The sequence below is a fragment of the Heloderma suspectum genome, chromosome 5 (genome assembly GCF_057233095.1).
Source record: "Heloderma suspectum isolate Gila_16-S chromosome 5, 16-S_ref, whole genome shotgun sequence".
NCBI classification, from domain to species: domain Eukaryota; kingdom Metazoa; phylum Chordata; class Lepidosauria; order Squamata; family Helodermatidae; genus Heloderma; species Heloderma suspectum.
Genome location: NC_139462.1, coordinates 88913145 through 88935256, shown reverse-complemented (window position 1 = coordinate 88935256; position 22112 = coordinate 88913145). Strand labels below are relative to the sequence as shown.

The 22112-nt window shown below is 44.1% G+C and overlaps 1 pseudogene; it reads left to right on the top strand.

Annotated features, from left to right (window-relative positions):
• LOC146344106 (protein FAM200A-like) overlaps positions 1–20658 on the top strand; it is a 31447-nt pseudogene extending 10789 nt beyond the window's left edge.
• Positions 20659–22112: the final 1454 nt, after the last annotated feature.

Genomic DNA, 22112 nt, shown 5'->3' with positions numbered 1-22112 from the left:
GTTGTGACAGGGTTCATGGCAAGCAGCAACATCAGTTCAGTGCTCAAATTGCAGGGCTGGTGGGGAGGGGGGCAGAGAGAACTTTAATGATATCCACAAAACCCCTTGACTCCTTCCAATTTAGCTAACGAATGGTCCAAGTAGATTTCTAAAAACAGTAGCTATGGATGCCAGGCCTCCTTTGACCACCCCCCTTTCCCATAATTCAGTCACTTCATCAGCTTTCCAATTATGCAGTCAGAAATTGGCCTTCTTGTGCTCTCATATGTGATATCATTTGTACACAATTCTACATCTTCCTCATCAACAGTGGATAATTATACTGTTAGTATTGAACCATTCATTAAAGCAGAGGTGGAGTGCTTCTGGCCTGCCAGATATTGTTGGACTTCAACTCCTAGCATCCTTAATCATTACCCATGCTGGCTAGGGATGATGGGAGATGGAACCCAATAGCATCTAGAGGGCCACAGTTTCCTCACACCCGCATGAAAGCCTATTCAGATGTTCTGAAATGGAAAGAGGGGTGGGGGCAGGCTTGTGCTGGCTGGTTCTGTCCCTGAACTCCACATATTGATTGGCTCTATATCTTACATACATACAACTTACATGCATGTACATTCTGAGCACAAAGAGGTGTTTAATACCCGGAGGATTAGGGTGAAGCTGGCCACCATTTCCCATTGCTTCTCCATGCATTGATTCTATTTTTTTTTTTAATTACATAATTTATATATCACTTTCTAGTAAACTCTCAAACAGGAATAATAAAAACATAGCATACAACAGTAAAAACCCAATAACATAATCACTGGTCAATGATAAACATACAGAGCCAGTGTGGTGTGGTGCCTAGAGCGTTGGACTGGGAGTCCCCACTCGGCCATGGAAGCTCACTGGATAACTTTGGGCCAGTCACAGACTCTCAGCCCAGCCTACCTCACAGGGTTGTTGTTGTGAGGCTAAAATGGAGAGGAGGAGGATTATGTACGCCGCCTTGGGTTCCTCCAAGAGGAAAAAAGGCGGGATATAAATGCAATAAACAAACAAACAAATAAATAATACTGGCTGGGCCACCCTTCAGGTGAAAAGTCTGCATGAAGAGGTAGGTCTTCAGCAGACATCTAAGGACCAACGCTGATAATGCCTGCCTAATGACAATGGAAAATGTGTTCCAGAGCGCAGGTGCTGCAATACTAAGCACTCTGTTATAAGTACTCCTGAGTAGGGATGCTGGAGAAATTCAAGACAGATTAAAATGAGCTCGGATTTCCAAGAATCCGACCTGTGGAAACTACTATGGAGCCGTGCGGCATCTGTGGACTTTCAGATGATTTTTTTACTTTCCCGAAATTTATGCATATAAATCCATAGAAAAATACATATGTTTCTGCTGAGGAAACGTTGAATAGAATGGGGGACAATACACTAAATGTTGCGCACTGAGGTAAATTATGTAAATACTTACATAAATATTTATATAATTATTTGCACAGTTTTGTGCATGACAAAAAAAAAAAATCACATCCATCTGTGGTCAGATGACAAGGTGAAAGGCACATGACAATCCCCAAAACACAGATGGAGCAGATTTTATACAGTCCATACATCCCTATTCCTGAGGAGTACTTACCTCAGGAGCATGCAGCAGCATCAGAAGTGTTCCTTCCTTCTGAGGATTGCAAGCACTGGGCAAGGATATACAAGGAAAGGCAATCCCTTACCAAATTCATAAGGTCTGAAGTGGGACTTAAGAGTTCCCTGCTTCCTTCTTTTAGTTGTTATTGTTGTCATTGTTATATTACCCTGATTTTCCGTTATACTAATAATCAAAGCAGCTTACTTCTAGTTCTGCTCACCTTACCATCAGCTCAAGTGTCCCTATACTGAAATTGCCAGTGACATCTGCTAATGTCTAGGATGGATGGGAATTCCATTTTAGCTTGAGTTTTGATTTTTTTTTCAAGAAAAAAATCCCAAATTTCTCTAAGTTCTCCATATTTGGGACAAAAAGAAGGTGAGATTTTTTTAATTGATTTTTTTGATGTATGAAACTGATGGATTTGTCCATCCGAGCCCAGAGCTTTGAGTTCTTAGCTCTTAAAAATCTGGGTTTGAAACCCTGTATATTCAAACATGTTAGTGCTGCAGTGCTGAGTGAAGGTTGCCACTAGGGATACTGGAGAAATCTGCACTGGAGTCAAATGAGTTCCGATTCCTATGCATCCACGCGGCAGATTCCACAGCAGGCTTCCTCTTTCTGAGTCACACGGATTCTGCAGACATGGAATGTGGAGGGATCTGTTTTGGGGGTGGAACTCGGCAAGCTTTGCTGCTTGACTCCCTCCCCCGCCCCCCAGTCTCTGGTCCGACGTCTGCCAGGTGGCTCAACCCAGTTCTCATTGAGTCAGGCCAGCTGGGAAGGCATAAGAGGGGAGCCCCTCTCATGCATCCACCTGCCCTTGCTGTTGCACTGCTGCCACTGCCACCACAGTCCAAGGACAGGGAGGAGGAGAGGGGAGCACCACTGCCCTCTCCTCCTCCCATCCCTCCTATCGCAGCTGCAGCAGTGGGACAGGAGGATGAGAGGGGGGCAGCACTTGTGCACAGTGCCCCCGCCACTGTGTGCAACTTGCTCCTTCTCCCCCTCCCGGATTCAGGAGGGGGAGAAGGAGCCAGTTGTGTGTAGCGGCACAGTTTTTTGTGCAAAATGTTGGCAGGTAGTGCTGGAGATGCCCATTGCCACTGCATGCCCCCATTTTGCACAAAAAAACCTCGGTACAGTTCCCAAGTCTCGGTAACTTTACCATGATTGGCCTGCTAATGCAAGCCAAGCTAAGTCCATCACAGGGATCTGTCAGGCCCTAAAAGGGCCGGATTTCTCTGCAACAGACACCCCTACTTGCAGATCAGTTTTTCACTTTTCAGAAGAATTGGCAAGTAGAACGAAATTCTGGTTAAAAAAAAAAGAATCTAATTCTATCAGTGAGCAGATAATGCAATGAAAGACACCTGAGAATCCATGAAACACAGAATGGATTTGACAAAATCCATAGACCCCCTAGTTGCTGCTTCATTTTTTTTTCCTACCAGACACCTCATCATTAACAGCAATATGGCAGGCAAGCACAACAGGGTCCTCTGTGGTGGGGCTGTGCCTATTGACACTGGCTGGTGCAGATGGGTAGGGATGTACGAAAGTCACTTACCTTTCCACATATTATTTTGATGGTGGGGGGGAGGCGTTCCATCCCTCCCCCCAGAATCCTCGATGGGGAGGGAGGCGAACCGTTCCTCCCCCCTAGAATCCTCCACGGCTGGCTGTGCTCCACGGCAGCTCTGCGGAGCAGCCGGCCAGGCCCAGCCCAGCCCAGAGCCGTCCACAGCCAGATTTCCAGCCGCGGAGGGCTCTGGGGGGGGGAGAAAAAAAAACCCGCGTATGCAAATGGTGGCGGCTACGGCTGCCGCCATTTGCGTTCCTTATTTTTGGCCGTCTTACTCTACGTAAATATTTATGTAGACTATGATGGCGAAAATAAAGGGGAACGCAAATAGCGTAGTGGGCGCTATTTGTGTCCCTTTTTGATTCACCGTTTTAGCCTATGTAAATATTTACGTAGGCTAAAACGACGACTCAAAAAGGGACACAAATAGCACCCGCTACGCTATTTGCATTCCTCTTTATTTTTGCTATCATAGTCTACATAAATATTTACGTAGACTAAGACGGCCAAAAATAAGGAATGCAAATGGCGGCGGCTGTAGCTGCCGCCATTTGCGTATGCGTTTTTTTAAAAATAAAACTTTACGTAGCCTATCACGTCGTTTTTTTTTTAAAACCCAGCCATGATAGGCTACGTAAATCTTTACATAGCCTATCACATCATGGTTTTTTTGTTTGTTTTTTACAAGACTGCAAATGGCGGCAGTGGCAGCCGGTCGGAAGACCAGCCACCGCAGCTGCTGCCGCCAAAGCCACCGTCAGAGCTGCCGCCACCCGGAAGATCTGCCCCAGGTAAGTCTCATCCCGGGGGGGATCCGCGGGGGAGCGGGGAGTGGCAGGCCGTTCTGCCATGGAGTTCGGGGGGCCGAATGCACTGGCATTCGGCCTCACCGAGATCCGTGGCGGAATTCTCTGACATCCCTACAGATGGGGGAGAATTTTGTTTCAGTTGGGTTTTGATTAGGGATGGGTAAATGAGCAATGTTCTAGATTGCCATAACTCTCCAAACATCAGCTCACTGCTCCTTTCCTGCCCAACTCCTACTTGCAATGGGAAACTTGCGCAAATCGAACAGCGATCAAACATGATATTTGTGCAGCTTTCCCCTATTCAATTTGTGCAAAATCACTAAATTTTTGCAAATTTCCTTAGTTTATGCAAATTGCCTAAATTTATGCAAATGCACTGCATTTCCTCCATACACTAAAGCAGGGCTGATTCAGCTACAGGGGAAATTTGTGCAAATTATGAAATTTGCATAATTTTAGGAAATTTATGCAAATTATGAAATTTGCATAATTTTAGGAAATTTGTGCAAATTAAAGGTGAGCACATGTTCAGCAATTTATGAACATTTTTGATAGACACATGGTCGAGATCACGTTTGAATGTGAGAACAGGGCATGCACGCATGTTTTGCCAGCAAAATCAAAATTCTCATACATCCCTAGTTTTGATAGGAATTATCCAACATTTGCAATGTTCTCTGTATTTGGGACCAAAAGAACCTGAGATTTGAATAAATCAAATTTGGGAGAAAGTCAACTTACAAATTTATCCATCCATACTGCTGTCCCAGACAGATTTGCCTCTATTAGGGATGTCAGAGAATTCCACCACCGATCTCAGTGAGGCTGAATGCCAGTGTATTCAGCCCCCCAAAATCCATGGCAGAACGAAGCCCCCCACCCCACCATCCCGTGAAAGGTGCACGAAACAGAGCCCTTACCTGGTGCTGTTCGCGCTGCTTTGCAAATGGCGGCCATGTCTGCGGCCACCATTAGCTTCACCATTTAGGACAGGATAGGCTACGTAAATACTTACGTAGCCTATCATGGCTAATGCAGGGATACCATTTACATCCCTGCGGAGGCTGTGATAGGCTACATAAATATTTACGTAGCCTATCATGGCAAAAAAGGGAATGCAAATGGTGGCCACCGTAGCCGCCGCTATTTGCGTTCTTGTTTTTTTGCCATGATAGGCTACATAAATATTTACATAGCCTATCATGGCCAAATACATGAATGCAAATGGCAGCCGCCGTAGCTGCTGCCATTTGCGTCCGCAGGCTCCATACGCCTGTGAATGCACCCGGCCGGTGTCTCCGTGGAGTTGCTGCGGAGCGGAGCTGGCTGGGTTAGGATTTCGGGGGGAGGTGCGGAGCGCCTCCCCCCCCCCCCAGCGAATCTCATCTGCGAAAAGGTAAGTGACTTTCGTACATCCCTAGCCTCTACCACTGCTACCTGCAGCCCAGTTGCTAAACAACAACAACAACACTGCTTAAATTAGATGCAGAAGAGGAAGAGATTCAGCTCTTCCTTCAGGAATGTTCCCTGTGACATATCTGGAAGCACATCACATTGCCACCAGCCGATTATATCAGGCTCTGTATGTTCTTTCCCGATGACAGGATTAGCCTTGAAAAGAAGATATCTCTGATTACATCTGTTCCATGAACAGCTGCTCAGATACAGAGACTGATGTTGAAGTATTTAGAATACAGGAAGCACAGAAGGCAAGACAATTCAGTTGGCTGAGTGAGTCAAAATGTCTGGGCCTGGCTTCTCCTGGCTAAGCTAATGTCACAAAAAAGACCCAATATCTGATTATTTAGAGAGCAGGCACGTCTTATCCTATTTTTTTACAAAATTCTCATGCACTTAAAAAAAAAAAATCAGGGTGGCCACTAATCACCAAAAGAGAGGACAAAATAGGACACTAATTTGTGTCTCCTAATGCATACATATAGATGTAAATGTAGAAATGATTACTATAATTTAAGTTAAAATACAATAGAATCATAGAATCATAGAACAGTAGGGTTGCAAGGGGCCTACGAGGCCATCGAGTCCAACCCCCTGCTCAATGCAGGAATCCAAGTCAGAGCATCCCTGACATATGACTGTCCAGCCTTATCTTGAATGCCTCCAGTGTGGGAGAGCCCACCACCTCCCTACATCTCACCATACACCCTACATCTCACCAATACATCTCACCATAGTGGGGGAAATGGTGCCATCTCTAGGAGAAGCCCAGGGCTCAGTGTAGCAATGCAGGCAAGATGTCACAACACCAAGGAGACCTCCTAGTGAGCAATGTGCCCTTCAAGGCCTGAGACTAGACTGAAGCATGTTATGCTTGAACAGACAGAACTCCCCTTCAAACTCCAGCCCCTCCCTTAAAGGTCCAGGCTGTTGTGGAGCCTAGCACTCCTTCATCTCTCCAAGAGCTCATACCCAGTGTGCTGCCTGTGATGGCTCCATGGACTGTGGAGCTCTCAGAGGTTGGTTTGCTGGCCCATTACTGGAATGGCTTGAGGGCTGCAATTTGGTGTCCACTCCAGGCTTGAGGATCTCAGGTTCATGGGCCTCTGGTATCTTGGGGATCTCTGGCATCTCAGGCTCCATGGTCTTCAGTTCTGCAGTGGGGTTTGGGCCTGATACATTTTCCACTGTCTCTACTGGTTCCTCAGCCTTTGTGTCCTGGACTCCAGGGTCATGACAGACTGTGACCAGGTGATCTGTGTACCTGCTCAGTCTGCTGTCCAGGTGCTAATTGCTGAGGGGCAACTTTAAGGCCCCTGCTCTTCCTTCGTATGGTTCTTTCTCTTTAAACCAGTTTTGGGCTGGGCAGCCCTTCAAATAGAGGAAGACATTAATGAAAGAACTGTTACCTCTTCAAATACAGTTGAAGAACTCTTCAAATACAGGACTGTACTCTATAAAGTAGGACATGTATTTCAATGTGTGGGCCTAGTCCAGTGAAAGAAGGGTGGTGTTTTTTGTTTTTTTGTTTCCTAAGCCCTATTGAAATGAGTTGAATTAAAGTGCACAGTTAAATCGCGATGTCCCACAATATCAACGGGATTGAGTCACAAGCCTTTCTCTGGATTGTGCTATATTTTGCTCTAAAACAACTCAGTGATAATTAAAGATATGTGTTTGTTTTCAGTAAGTGAAAGAAGCTCTAATGAGCATCCACTGAGGTGTGATTTATGCCTACTTCTAAGTGCCTGGCAAAATACTGGCATTCAGAAATGCCAAAGGCACCTCTCTCCCATGCAATGGAAAAAAAAAATCATAACCAACTCATGGGCCTTTCATGCTTCTGTTCTGTTTTGACTCTGCCCAAAGCAAGTGTAATAAAATGCAGAGATGTGGGCACAACTAAGAAGATATCAATATTCGCTCAAGGATTACATTGTTTTTCCTCACTCTTTTCAGGGCTTGCAGAAAAGCAGCACAGTCACTTCAGGACACAAGGAAGCAGTTTTAATGTTTTGTTTTGACATGAAGAATGTTGCAAGTTGTTTGCTACACATGGGGGGAAAATCTGCACAATCTGAGGTGCATATGCCAAGTTAATGGAGGCAATAATTGAATCTGAGCTTATCTTTTGGAATTTGCGGGATGCAATTTAATATACTCCATATTAAAGGTAATTGGTGTGCAGAGCAAAACAGCACTATGATAATGCTGTCTGCTATGATATAATGGTAAGATTCTGAAGAGAATACTCTCCTTATTCTCTGAAGAGAATATTCTCAGTCTGTGCTGCTGCCTCTCAAAATAGCAGACTTTTCCCCTTATAAATACGCATCTCTTCCCAGGATGCCTCTGTTAAAATCGGCTGGCTATTTAAAACAGCTGTGGACATTCACATAAGTATGTATTTTACCATTGACTGCTGTACCACTTAGCTGAGTAATACTCTTAGCTCCTGTTATGATATCTCCAGTTATTTATACATCTGTTTCATAGTGTACTAGTGGCTAAATGGAGGTGCTATGAATGCTATTGGGCTAGACATTTGGACAATTAAAACATGATGGCAGTGGTAGCAGTGTGGATGTGTAGACACTATGAGTGGTTGCAGTCACATATGCCATGAAGAACTTTTAACTCTCATGCTTCCTGTATGCAGCATCAGTGCAAGCAAGGCCTCTTTGTGTCTGTTGTATGAGGAGCAAGTGACATTAAAAATGGTCCTCAAAACTCTAGAGCTATAATTCTCAAATGTGTGTGAGGTAGGTCTCCCTAAGGAGGCACACACACATTGTTGCCAGGGGGTGACTAGGAGTGTAATCTTATGTATGTTCAGACAAAAAAAAAAAGTAATACAGCTACTGGCTAGGGAATGCTGGGAGTTGTATGATTTTTTTCAGCCTAAACATGCATAGGATTGTGCCCTAAATAAATCTCTAAGCATAATTTGTGTGTACGTTCTTGAATCCGGGAAGTATAGCTCACCAAACCTTTCCTTGTTGCAATTCTGACATATCAGTCATGCCAAGCAATGGAGGACAAATTCGGTTAGTTAACATGTTATTGTGAATTTATCTAATTTTGCACTCTGTCTTGAACTACTATGTGAACCAAAACTCAGTTATCCTTCAAAGTGGCCCCATAGCACTGGCCTGGCACTTGCCAGCAGGTCGTCCAGAATGGGGAGCAGAAGCAAGTGGCAACAATAGTGAGTCCGTCCATCCCTAGCTATAAACATCTGGCAAAAATCCTGCCTACAGTTTATTGTAGTTAGAGGCCACCAAGTACAAACTTCAACTTTCTTGTCCCTGCTGTCCTTAAGCCTCCACTGGGCAAAATTGGGATCTAGCATCAAGATGCTCAGACGATACTTTAAAAGACAGCAAGGATGAACAAGCGAGGTGAAGCTGATTGTTTGTGGGGTTACTTCACTGCCACTGTGGATACTCAAGGCAGGGGTGGGTGAAATGCATGCCCTTATTAGCAACTGCCCTTACCAGCAAACATGAGGCAGTGGTGAAGGCAGGGGGCAGCTCAAACTGCACCATGCAAGTGCATGGTTGCTGACTGGCCAACCCCCAATGTAGGCATGGACTGCTGACATCAGCAGGGTTTCTAACCAGTCAGCAATCACACATCTGTGTAATGCTCAAAAAGCAGCCTTGCCCTTCTAACAGTGTCCTCCACTCTTACCACAGAATGGCTGACTGCAAGAATCCCTCCCCCTGAGTTCATGTGTATTATTAATTTGTGAATAGATTAGGATGTCTCCTCCCATAGGGCTGGATCCAACGACATGTGAGTGGACTTGCCCTGGCACCACGGGACGTCCTGTGGTGTTCCAGGACTTCCCTGTCCTCTTCTCCCCCTGCAGCCCTTGGAACATCCCCAAAATCTGCTCTGGAGGGTCCCCCAGTCCTCTTGGGGGTGCATGGGGGATGCAGGGGAGAGGGAAAATCCATTTCACTAATGGTTTCCATTCTGCTAGCCGATGGCCAGCATTGAATCCAACCCATAGTTTGTAAAATCAACAGTGACACTCCATCTTTGGAACTTCCTCCTCTCCAAGGAGCCCACCTGGGAATAATTCTAATGTAAAAACATTCATGTAATTTGTGATTTTAGCATTGTTACCTGCCCCCAAGCCTGTGGTGTGATGGGGGTAACATTAAACCAAGTAAATACCTATAACAATAACGACTGATATTATTGTTATACAGGAGGTAATTGAGTAAAGAAACGAATGTTTTTTAGATGCTCCTGCAAAAGATGGGCATGTGACTTCTAATTTTTGCTTAAGCCTTCTATGTGAGTCAGGTGCCCATTTTTCAATGTTTAACACATTTAGCCTTAGAAAGAATGCAGTACCACAATCTGACAGTCCTCATATACAAATGCCATCACAATCCAATAGTTGTTATTAAAAGAACATACATTTAGATCAGATAACATTAAAATAAAACTATATTTCATTTGTAAATACAGCTTTGTTATCCATGTGCTTATACTATGGCCTGGAAATCATCAGATTTTCAGACATTAATCCTAGATGTTTATGTTCTATTCTGGTAGGTAAATCATTATTTCAGAGACTTCTTAGTAATGTGGCACCGAGAGCAGCTGCTCAAAGAAAAACAAACCAGATATTTCTGGGGGCACCCACGCCCTTGAGCACTTCCTAAAGCAGGTGACTGGATTGTGGCTTTCAACCACAAGGGAGCATATAAATGCAAATGCAAGAGATATCCACAGACAGAAACAGATTTCTAAATATTGATTCTCGTGGTAGACCAGAAAACTCATGTGTAAGCAGTGCTCATCCAAATCCCATTGATTTTGATGGATACATCCGTAGATAGGAATGTGCAACCCATCTGGAGCTACTAATCATATGCATCACCATTGGTCTGCACAAATAGAAATGTATTATAGTGGAGGGAAATCCTTAAAACTAACTAGATTCATGTAATCATTTAATTCATGCTGTCCAGCAGTTTTATCAATGTTCCCTGACACTCATGTTTCACAACCTACTGGCTGTATCTTCAAGATCATGCTATTGTTCTTTTGGTAACTGTCCCCTGACCTTGAGGGAGAATGTTATCTAGGATTTGATCTGTGCAGAATACAAGAACATTGAAGGAAAAAAGAGAGCATTGTATCACAAAGTAGAAAGAAAAGGTGAAAGGGACAAATCACAGATCCCTCCTGTATTCATACTAATTCCTTTTAAAATATTTCTTTTATTTTTTGTGAGCTGCCCAGAGAATGTATATCAGCCTTCCACAACTTGGTGCCCTCCAGATGTTTTAGACTACAATTCCCAAGATTCCTGACCATTGGCTGAGGCTGCTGGGTGTTGAAGTCCAAAACATCCAGAGGGCACCAGGTTGGTGAAGTATGTTAATGGGTGACCTTCAAATATATAAAGGAGGAGGAGGGGGAAGAAGAAGAAGAAGAAGAAGAAGAAGAAGAAGAAGAAGAAGAAGAAGAAGAAGAAGAAGAAGAAGAAGAATTTAACAACAACAACAACAACAACACAACAACAACAACACAAGACCTACAGGACTGATTTAGCAAAAGCTTTTGAAATCTGATTTGAAACTTGGAAGAAGAATGATTTCCAAAGACACTCCCCAAAACAACTTAATGTGTTATAGAAGAAAAATATGCATAGCGCCCAAGATGAGTGTTTCTGCCTGAGGGTAGCTCCAGAGGTGGTAAGGCAAAGGTCCACCAGGGCTTCAAAATCAACAAACCACCTACCACGTCAACAGTGTTCCCATTCTGTCTTTGTGGAAGACTAAAGGCAGAGTGAGGAAATCATCTGTTTGCTCTTGCATCTTTCAGGTATGGGGACCCACTAGCAGTGTCTTGCCCATAGCCATTCCCTCCCCCCCACCACCCTCAAGCCAGCATTATGTTTTCTTTTGCAAAGAGCAGATAAAATATCATTCTCCTGCCCATCCTTCTATTCTGTAAAGCCCTTCAGCTAAAAGAAAAAGAAGCCGCTGTTAAATTTAATAGCTTTTCTTGCAACTGAAAAAGAAGTGTTTAAGTCTTTAACATGTGGCTCAGAACTGCTATTTAGTTTCTGTCATTTAGTCATGTCAAGCTCTTCACATCTCAACAACAAAGTTAAGGCAGGCAATCATGTGCCAATTTCCCCATAATGTAAAGAAATATACTTCTATTTCCTGCTGAATATAATTCCATTTGCAGCTGAGGAAAATACAAAAATAACGTCGGCCCAATTCAACAGCTCGGAGAGCTGCAGAGATCAAATTCAGTTCTTAGGAAGTGTGTTTGGAGTATTGCAAAAAGCGGGGGGGGAGAGAAAGATGGGTGGAGGTACCATTCAAATAAGTGGTTATGGGACTGGAGCTATCTGATACTTCTCTAGGTTTAGTTTCACCCTATAACGCAGTCTTCTCCAACCTGGTGCCCCCCAGGTGTTTTGACTACAAGTCCCATCAGCCCCACCCAGTATGGCCAATAGTTAGGAAGTATGGGAGCTGTGGTCTGAAACATCTGGACGGCACCAGGCTGGGGAAGGCTGCTCTAGTATAACACATTTTGAAATATTTTCATGGCCAATGATGTCTTCTGTGGGTGTTTTCTTTTTTGAGATAACATTTCCTCTCATTCCATTCCCCATTATTATTGTCCCCCCATAATTATTACAATACAATAATCCTCTACCAGAAAAGACTAGAAGCATTTTTTTTTCTTCAGAGATAAGAGTTGGTAACACTTGGTAAACTTTATTCGGCAGTGAATGCATCTTCTACAGAATATCTAGATGTTATCCATTGCCACCGTGCACTCACAACACACAAATCAGAATCTACAACTCACCCAGCAGATTTACATACAACACACAATGCCTTTTCTCCCTGCTACTTTTTATAATCTATTATTTTATAATAGGGTTGTGCATGGACCCTCTGAGCTGACTCAGAAGCTGCTTTGGGGCTTCTGAGGCAGGCCTGATTTGCTTCAGGCTGATTTGGGGGGACTCTGATCTGCCTTGGCCCTGAAGCTGAAACAGGATTTGGATGGCTGAATGACACTTCAGTGCCCCCGCTGATGCTGTGCAGCTCCTTACCTGGGCCCTCAGGACATGCGCCTGGGCCCTCAGGATGTGCGCCGGCAGCAATCATGAGGAGGAGTCACCATCATGATCACTGCCACCACTATCACCACCACCACGTCTGCTGCCACCACCTCCACCGCTGCCTCACCACTATTGCTGTTGCTGCCGCTGCTATTGTCACCTCCGCCATCATCACTGCCTCTGCCTGCCTCCTCCAGCTCCTGAGCCCTGGATGTGCACTGGCTCTTGTTGCAAGGAGTCACCATTTTTAAAATGGCAACTAAGCTGGAGGCGCCAGCACAACTGGACCAGGGTGCCGAATCTCTGAAGCTCACCAAAGCGCTTTCACAGAGCCCCTGACCCACTTCGGGTTGCTTCCTCTGCTTTGCCTTGGAAGGGGCCCCAAGTGGCCTGCTTTGACTTGCGCTTCGGGCCTTGGGCCAAAGTGGTGCACAGCCCTATTTTATAAGGTACAGGTACAGCTTGAAGGTCAAACAGTCATTTTATATAATAAAGTATAAATGGAGACATGCTACAATTATACAGTTCTCTTCATAGGAAGGTTTGCCTGGCATAATCATTATCTTGTAGATGCAAGCCAAACCCATCATCTTTGACCAAGCTTTTAATGGCAACTAAATGTTAACTGATTGTAACTAATTATTGGTTGAGCCAAATGGCAGATTTCAGCTGGGAACATTCTGTGCCGCTTTTTTGCTATCTCCTTTGCAAAGTGTTTGCTTTGTTTAAGAATTCTTATTTTGCATTCTATTAATTTTTTGGGGGGAGGGGGAATTATTTGTTCTTAATATTTTATTGAAAGTTTTTTTATTGTAAACATCAACAAATAATCCCCATTTCCACTCTTCTATCCCCTCAGTCATTTACCTCCCACCCAATTCCACATCATACGATTTTTTAAACTACAATACAAAATAGTACAGTATATTAAAAAAAAGAAGAAGAATGTAAATGACTTTGGATATTTCTTAATAGCAAATTGTGATATAAATATTCTAAATGAACAAAAAAGAAGTTCTGTTGAAATCAAAGGCTCCCGCCCCGGACGAAGACCCGACGAACCACCAGCCGGACCCGCTGCCGGGAGGGACATTCGGCAAAGGTAAGTCCTGTCCCGGGGGGGTGCAGGGGGCGGGGGGGTGCGGAGAATTTCACCCCGAAACTTGTTCAGGGGTCGAACACATTGGTGCTCAGCTCCCCGAATTTTCGGGGAGAAATTCTCCGCCATCCCTAGGTGGGAGAAGAGAAGAATGGTATTGGTAGCATGGCTGGCTGGGGCATGCTGGGAGTTATAGGGCTTTGTTCTGTCTAAGCATGCATTGGATTGAGCCTTAACTAGATTATCTGTAGAGAGCTCCTGGAAAGGGCTTACAAACTATGGGAACTCGAGCTACAAGCTTTCATTAGTTTGTTCTACATGGCCACTGATCCCTGAATAAAAGGGAGTCAAGATCCTGATCACACCAAAGTTTTTTGTTTACTCTTTTCCCACTCTCATCCAGTGTACATGTAGGTTTCTCTAGCTAAATTGCTTAGGCTTCGATCCTGCTCCAGTTTGATAAATGGGAGCTTTGTAATTAACTTCAATAAGAGGAAGATTGTGCTCATAGAGTAGATATGCAGAGTTGGTACCACTGATATAACAAAGAACTGCCATCTCAGAAGACAGGGATTCAAGCTACTACTAGCTTACTCTGTATGTACCCTTTTACAAATTACTTTGATATCTGAGGGCTCTAATGTCCTTTCTGCTCTAAGTCTCAATAATTTCAAATACTCTGGGCACAGAGATTCCTGGAATAATGGGCTCTCAATGTACTGGCACTTCTCTCTGCTACTGGAAGCTGGGGCTGTTGGTAGGCTGCCCATCTTGGCAGAAATATTTAAGGTTGGCTTAGGTGATTTATTAGAACAAAGAAGAATGGCAGGCTTTTACAAGAAATCCTGGATGGTACAGCCTCCAGTTCATTACTTTTTTGTATATTATTGAACAGAACATAAGAATAGAATGTTTAAAGTATAAAGTAATTTTCATTTATAGCAAATCAAGAACGTCTCTAAATAACAGAGGAATGTTATGTTTCACCCACTGCTACCTGTTGTTAGTGTGGAGTATGGCTGGCACTTTTTTTTATTTCATTTACAATATTTATATGCTGCTCCACATCAAAAGATTTTGGAGTGATGAGCAACAAAGATAAAAGAATAAAACAACATATTAAAACAATTAAAACATTTCAAAAGAAACAAATTCTGAATTTAATAAACTGTGGTTGGTCACTCAAGGTAGGCCTCTTGAAATAATAATGTCTTCAGGAGGTGACGAAAGCAACACAAGGCTGGTGCTTGCCTGACCTCCAAAGGCAGAGAGTTCCACAGGAAGGGGGCCACCACACTGAAGGCTTTTTGCTTGGTGGATTCCAGCCAGGCCATGGGTCCATGTAGAATCACCAGGGGCATGCCCTCTGATAACCTCAGTGACTGGGCAGGTTGGTTAAGGAGGCGCTCCATCAGGTATCCTGGCCCCAAGTTTTTTAGGGCTTTATGCGTAACTCAGTGAAACTATAAGCTATGCCGTGCAGGGCCACCCAGGACGGACAGGTCATGGCGGAGAGTTCTGACAAAATGTGGTCCACTGGAGAAGGAAATGGCAAACCAATCCAGTATTCTTGCCAAGAAAACCCCATGGAACGTATCACAAGGCTAAAAGATATGATGCCGGAAGATGAGCCCCTCAGGTCGGAAGGTGTCCAATATACTACTGGGGAAGAGCAGAGGGTATTTCCAAATAGCGCCAGAAAGGGTGAAGCGGCTGGGCCAAAGCCAAAAGGACACTCAGCTGTGGATGTGTCTGGTGGTGAAAAGAACATCCGATGCTGTAAAGAACAATATTGTTTAGGAACCTAGAATGTAAGATCAATGAATCAAGGTAAGCTGGAGGTGGTCAAACATGAGATGGCAAGATTGAACATCGACATCTTGGGAATCAGCGAACTAAAATGGACAAGCATGGGCAAATTTAATTCCGGTGACCATCATATCTACTACTGTGGGCAAGAATCCCTTAGAAGAAATGGAGTAGCACTCATAGTCAACAAAAGGGTGGGGAAAGTAGTGGGGTACAATCTCAAAAATGACAGAATGATCTCAGTACGAATCCAAGGCAAACCATTCAACATCACAGTAATTCAAGTCTATGCCTCAACCACTGAGGCTGAAGAAGCTGAGGCTGATAGGTCCTATGAAGACCTACAACACCTTCTAGAACGAACACCAAAAAAAGATGTCCTCTTCATCATAGGGGATTGGAATGCTAAAGTAGGAAGTCAAGAAATTACCGGGATAACAGGCAAGCATGGCCTTGGTATACAAAATGAAGCAGGGCAAAGGCTAATAGAGTTTTGCCAAGAGAACACGCTGATCATAGCAAACACTCTTTCCAACAGCACAAGAGGCGACTGTACACACGGACATCACCAGATGGTCAATATCAAAATCAGATGGATTATGTCCTTTGCAGCCAAAGAAGGAGAAGCTCTATACCGTCAGTAAAAACAAGACCTGGAGGAGCTGACTGTGGCTCAGATCATGAGCTTCTTGTTGCAAAATTTCGACTTAAATTGAAGAATGTAGGGAAAACCACTAAACCATTCAGGTATGACCTAAATTATATCCCTTATGAATATACAGTGGAGGTGAGGAATAGATTTCAGGGATTAGACCTGATAGACAGAGTGCCTGAGGAACTATGGACAGAGGTCCGTAACATTGTTCAGAAGGCAGCAACTCAATCCATCCCAAAGAGAAATGCAAGAAAGCCAAGTGGCTGTCTGATGAGGCTCTACAAGTAGCTGAGGAAAAAAGGGAAGCGAAAAGCAAGGGAGAAAGGGGAAGATATATCCAACTGAATGCAGACTTCCAGAGAATCACAAGGAGAGACAAGAAGGCCTTCTTAAATGAACAATGCAAAGAAATTGAGGACAACAATAGAATGGGAAAGACTAGAGATCTCTTCAAGAAAATCGGAGATCTCAAGGGAACGTTTTGTGCAAAGGCGGGCATGATAAAGGACAAAGAAGGCAGGGGCCTAACAGAAGCAGATGAGATTAAGAAGAGGTGGAAAGAATACACAGAAGAACTATACAGGAAAGATCTGAATGTCCCTGATAGCCATGATAGTGTGGTCACTGAACTTGAGCTGGACATCCTCAAGAGTGAAAGTGGGCCTTAGGAAGCATGACTAACAACAAAGCTAGCGGAGATGACAGTATTCCAGCTGAGCTATTTAAAATCCTAAAAGGTGATGCTGTTAAAGTGCTGCACTCAATATGCCAACAAATTTGGAACACTCAACAGTGGCCGCAAGACTGGAAAAGGTCAGTTTACATTCCAATTCCAAAGAAGGGCAATGCCAAAGAGTGTTCAAACTATCGTACAATGGTGCTCATTTCACATGCCAGCAAGGTGATGCTCAAAATCCTACAAGCTAGGCTTCAGCAGCATGTGAACCGAGAACTACTGGAAGTACAAGCTGGGTTTCGAAGAGGCAGAGGAACTAGAGATCAAATCGCCAACATTTGCTGGATCATGGAGAAAGCAAGAGAATTCCAGAAAAATGCCTATTTCTGCTTCATTGACTATGCTAAAGCCTTTGATTGTGTGGATTACAACAAACTGTGGCAAATTCTTAAAGAGATGGGAGTACCAGACCACCTTACCTGTCTCCTGAGAAACCTATACGAGGGTCAAGAAACAACAGTAAGAACTGGACATGGAATAACCAAATGGTTCAAAATTGGGAAAGGAGTACAACAAGGCTGTATATTGTTGCCCTGCTGCGGAGAGCTCTGGGTAAAAAAAAAAGAAAAAAAAGTGTACGCAAATGGCGGTGGCTACGGCCGCCGCCATTTGCGTTCCTTATTTTTCGCTGTCTTAGTCTATGTAAATATTGACGTAGACTACTAAGACGAAGAAAAGAAAGGGGAACACAAATAGCATACTGGGCGCTATTTGCGTTCCCCTTTCTTGTCTTCGTCTTAGTCTATGTAAATATTGACGTAGACTAAGACGGCGAAAAATAAGGAACACAAATGGCGGCTGCCATAGCCGCCGCCATTTGCGTACGCTTTTTTTTTTTTTTTTACCCAGACGTGATAGGCTATGTAAGTCTTTACGTAGCCTATCACGTCTATGGGGGGGGGAGAAAAAAACACAGACTGCAAATGGCGGTGGTGGCAGCCGGTTGGAAGACCAGCCGCCGCCGCTGCCACCGAAGCTGCTGCTGGAGCCGCTGCCGCCTGAAACATCCGCCCCAGGTAAGTCTCATCCTGGGGGGGATCGGCAGGGGTGGGGGGGTGGCAGGCCATTCCATGATGGATTTTGGGGGGCCGAATGCACTGGCACTCGGCCTCACTGAGATCCATCGCGGAATTCTCTGACATCCCTACCCATAGGGCTTCCATCTTGCCAGGATTCACGTTCAGTTTCTTGGCTCTCATCCAGCCTGTTACTGAGTCTAGTCCCTGATCCAGGACTTGCCCAGCCTCTCTGATGTCACAGGGAGATAAAGCTGTGTATCATCAGCATACTGATGGCACTTAGCTCCAGACCCCCTAATGACTGCTCCCAGCAGCTTCATGTTAAACAACACTGGGGACAAGATGGTACCCTGTGACATCCTGTAGCCCAATTGCCAAGTGGTCAGATAATAGTCACCCAATGTTACTCTCTGATATTGACTCCATAGGTAGAACCAGAACCACTATAACACAGTGCCTCCAATACCCATCCCACAGATTCGATTCAGGAGGATACCATGGTTGATGGTATCCAAAGCCAATGAGAGGTGAAGCAGGGTTGCACACACCCCACCCCTTTCTCGATAAAGGTTATCCATCAGGGTGACCAAGGCTGATTCAGTCCTGTAACCAGATCAAAACCCAGACTGGAATGGGTCTAGATCAGTGGTTCTCAACCTGTGGGTTGTGACCCCTTTGGGGGTCGAATGACCCTTTCACAGGGGTCGCCTAAGACCATCGGAAAACACATATTTCCGATGGTCTTAGGAACCAAGACACCACTCCTCTATCCATCTCCAGGCGGGTCCGCCCACATGCAGATACACCCACATACGAATACCTGGCGTGATGACATCATCGCACCAACCCCATCACATACACCCCGTACAAATACAGGTGTATGTGTCAGGGTTGGCGCCATAATGTACTTATGCGGACCAGTCACACATGTGTAGAGAGCAGCTACTGTGTAGAAAGCAGCTGCTGTGTTGAAAGCAGCTACTCTGTTAAAAGCAGCTACTGTGTTGAAAGCAGCTACTCTGTTAAAAGCAGCTGCTGTGTTGAAAGCAGCTGCTGTGTTGAAAGCAGCAGTATTGGAGGTAAAACGACACTTCATGAATTATAATTACTAGGTAAACGTAAAATCATGTACTGGAAAATCATCAACTACTGCAAAATATATATATCTGTACCATGGGAACTTAATCTGGATGCTGATCGGTCTTTTTATATTCAACTGTGGTTGATGTGAATACTGCCCCCTTGTGATAGTAACAGGTATGTAAACAACAACAACACAGAATGGTAAATCATAGGAAACTTTAATGAACTGTATTGACTGAACTATGCCATGTATCATCTTTTGTATTATTAAAGCTATTGTTATATATTATTTTCATTAGCAAACCATCCCATGACAATGGATCGTGTAGAGAAGAACGTTAAGAAAAGAAAATATAGTGAGGATTTTTTACAGTATGGTTTGACCTCAATAATTACAGCAGGAATTGAGAAACCGCAACGTGTTATTTGTTGTGAAGTTCTATCAGCTGAATCTATGAAGCCGAAGAAACTAAAACGCCATTTTGATAGCAAGCATCCGAGCTTTGCTGGCAAGGATACCAACTATTTTAGAAGCAAAGCTGATGGACTCAAGAAAGCCAGACTTGACATTGGTGGCAAGTACTACAAACAAAACGTAGCAGCCATTGAAGCTTCATATTTGGTGGCACTCAGAATCGCCAGAGCTACGAAACCTCACACCATTGCTGAGGATTTACTGTTGCCAGTGACCAAAGACATTGTTCAAGTTATGATCGGAGACGAATTTGTTACGAAATTTGAGTGCAATTTCCTTATCTAATGACACTGTCCGCAGAAGAATAGATGACATGTCTGCTGATATTCTTGATCAGGTAATCCACGAAATTAAATCTGCTCCACTTCCAATATTTAGTATCCAGTTGGTTCATTTCTGAAAGAGCATAAGATCTCTTGGGAAAAGGTTTGTGGTGTTTGCACAGATGGTGCTCCAGCTATGCTAGGATGTCGATCTGGATTTCAACGTTTGGTACTGAATGAGTCACCAAAAGTCATCGGAACTCACTGTATGATTCATCGGCAAATATTAGCAACGAAGACGCTGCCACAAGAGTTACAAGAAGTAATGAAAAGTGTCATAAGTTCTGTCAATTTTGTAAAGGCAAGCATTTTAAATAGTCGACTGTTTTCACAACTGTGCAACGAGTTGGATGCGCCGAACAATGCTTTGCTATTTCACACTGAAGTGAGATGGTTGTCGAGAGGAAAAGTTTTAAAACATGTTTTTGAGCTTCGTGATGAACTCAAAATGTTTTTTAATCAGAAAGCAAGACCGCAGTTCGAAGCACTTTTCAGCAATAAAAGGGAACTGCAGAAAATAGCTTACTTGGTTGACATCTTTGCCATCTTGAATGAGTTAAATTTATCACTGCAAGGACCAAATGCAACATGCCTCGATTTGTCTGAAAAGATCCAATAATCCCAAATGAAACTTCAGCTTTTGCAAAAAAAAACTGGATGAAAATAAAATTTACATGTTGCCTACCTTATCTGCTTTCTTTGAGGAACATGACATTGAACCAGACAAAAGGATTACGATGATAATTTCTGTGAAAGAACACTTGCACATGCTTGCAGACGAAATTTCATCGTACTTTCCAAATCTACCTGACACCCCATTTGCATCATCAGGCCGCGCTAACTGGAACTGATCCCATAAAATCGGGCAATTGATGGCATCTGACACCTCAACTGGAACTGCACTAACAACTACTGATGAATGACCTCCCACACACTGTCCGGTCCAGGGGGCTCTATGGAGGGGCCATCCATGGTGCTCGGGGTCCCATGGAATCCTCAGAAGCCCAGCCACATCCATTGCAGTTCATGAAATGGCTGTCTGGCTCCCTATAAGGTGTGATACACTAATGGCAGCTGCCATTAGCCTATCACGGGGGGGGGGGGGAGCCATAAATGGTGTATTGTACACTATTTGTGGCTATAAAGTAGTGACTTTGACCTAAATTGCAGCCAGTTGTGGCTGTATTTGAGTCAAAGCCAGTGCTTTACAGCCACAAATGGCATCTAATACACCATTTGTGTCTGTATTTCTTCCCACAACACACTAGCCTAATCGCAGGAAAAAATACAGATGCAAATGGCATATTGTACATTATTTGTGGCTGTACAGCACAGGCTTTGACCCAAATGCAGCCTTAAATGGCTGCAATTTTGGTCAAAATCAGTGCTTTACAGCTGCAAAAGTCATACAATATACCATTTACGGCTGTATTTTTTCCACGATAGGCTAATGGCAGCCACCATGTCTTCAAGGGAGCCAGAGAGCCATCCCATGGGAAATCTTACAGAGCCAGAGAGGTAAGTGCACCCGCTCCTCCATGGACTCCAGAGGTCAGATTCTCTGGAACCTGGCTTCATTGGAATCTGTGGCGGAATTCTCCGATATCTCTACTAACAACAGCATCAAGTTTGCTGTGGAGACAAGCAACTGTGTCCTCAAAGTGCAATGCAAAAAATTCACAGCGGGTCCTCAATGGGGCCAGGGGCTCCATTTGCTAGAGAGGGTGTTAACAGCCTCTGAACCACCCAGAAGAATTCCACTGGATGGCTACTTGGGGACGCAATGGAGGCAGCAAAATAAGCCTTCTTTGCTGCCTGCACTGCCTTGAAATAGGCATGATTACATGCTCTAGAGCATGCTTGGTCATCTTTGCTTCGAGTCTTATGCCATTTGTACACTAGCTGATGTCTAGCCTGTTTGGTTGACCGCAGCTCCCCAGTATACCAAGAGCATTGTAGAAGAGCAAAGGAATAAATCTAGTTAGTAGTGTGTAAGTGTAACTAACAACTTAGTAAATAGGTGCTACCTATAAATCATAATGTGTGATGTGATTAGAAGTTGACTGATGTGTTTAGGGATTTGGAGGAGAAATACAGGCATTAGCCAGCAGCACTCTGGCCACCCATCCATGCATTAGCCACCCATCCTTAAACACTAGCAAAAATGCCTGTCATAATGAGGGGTGTGGGTGTTGTATGTTGCAGTGTCCCTGCTCTACACACAGATATATTTCACACTCCCCAGGTCTCCCTGTCAATGACCCAGGGGAGAGGATATTGGGCAGTTTTTGCCTTTTTTGCCCCA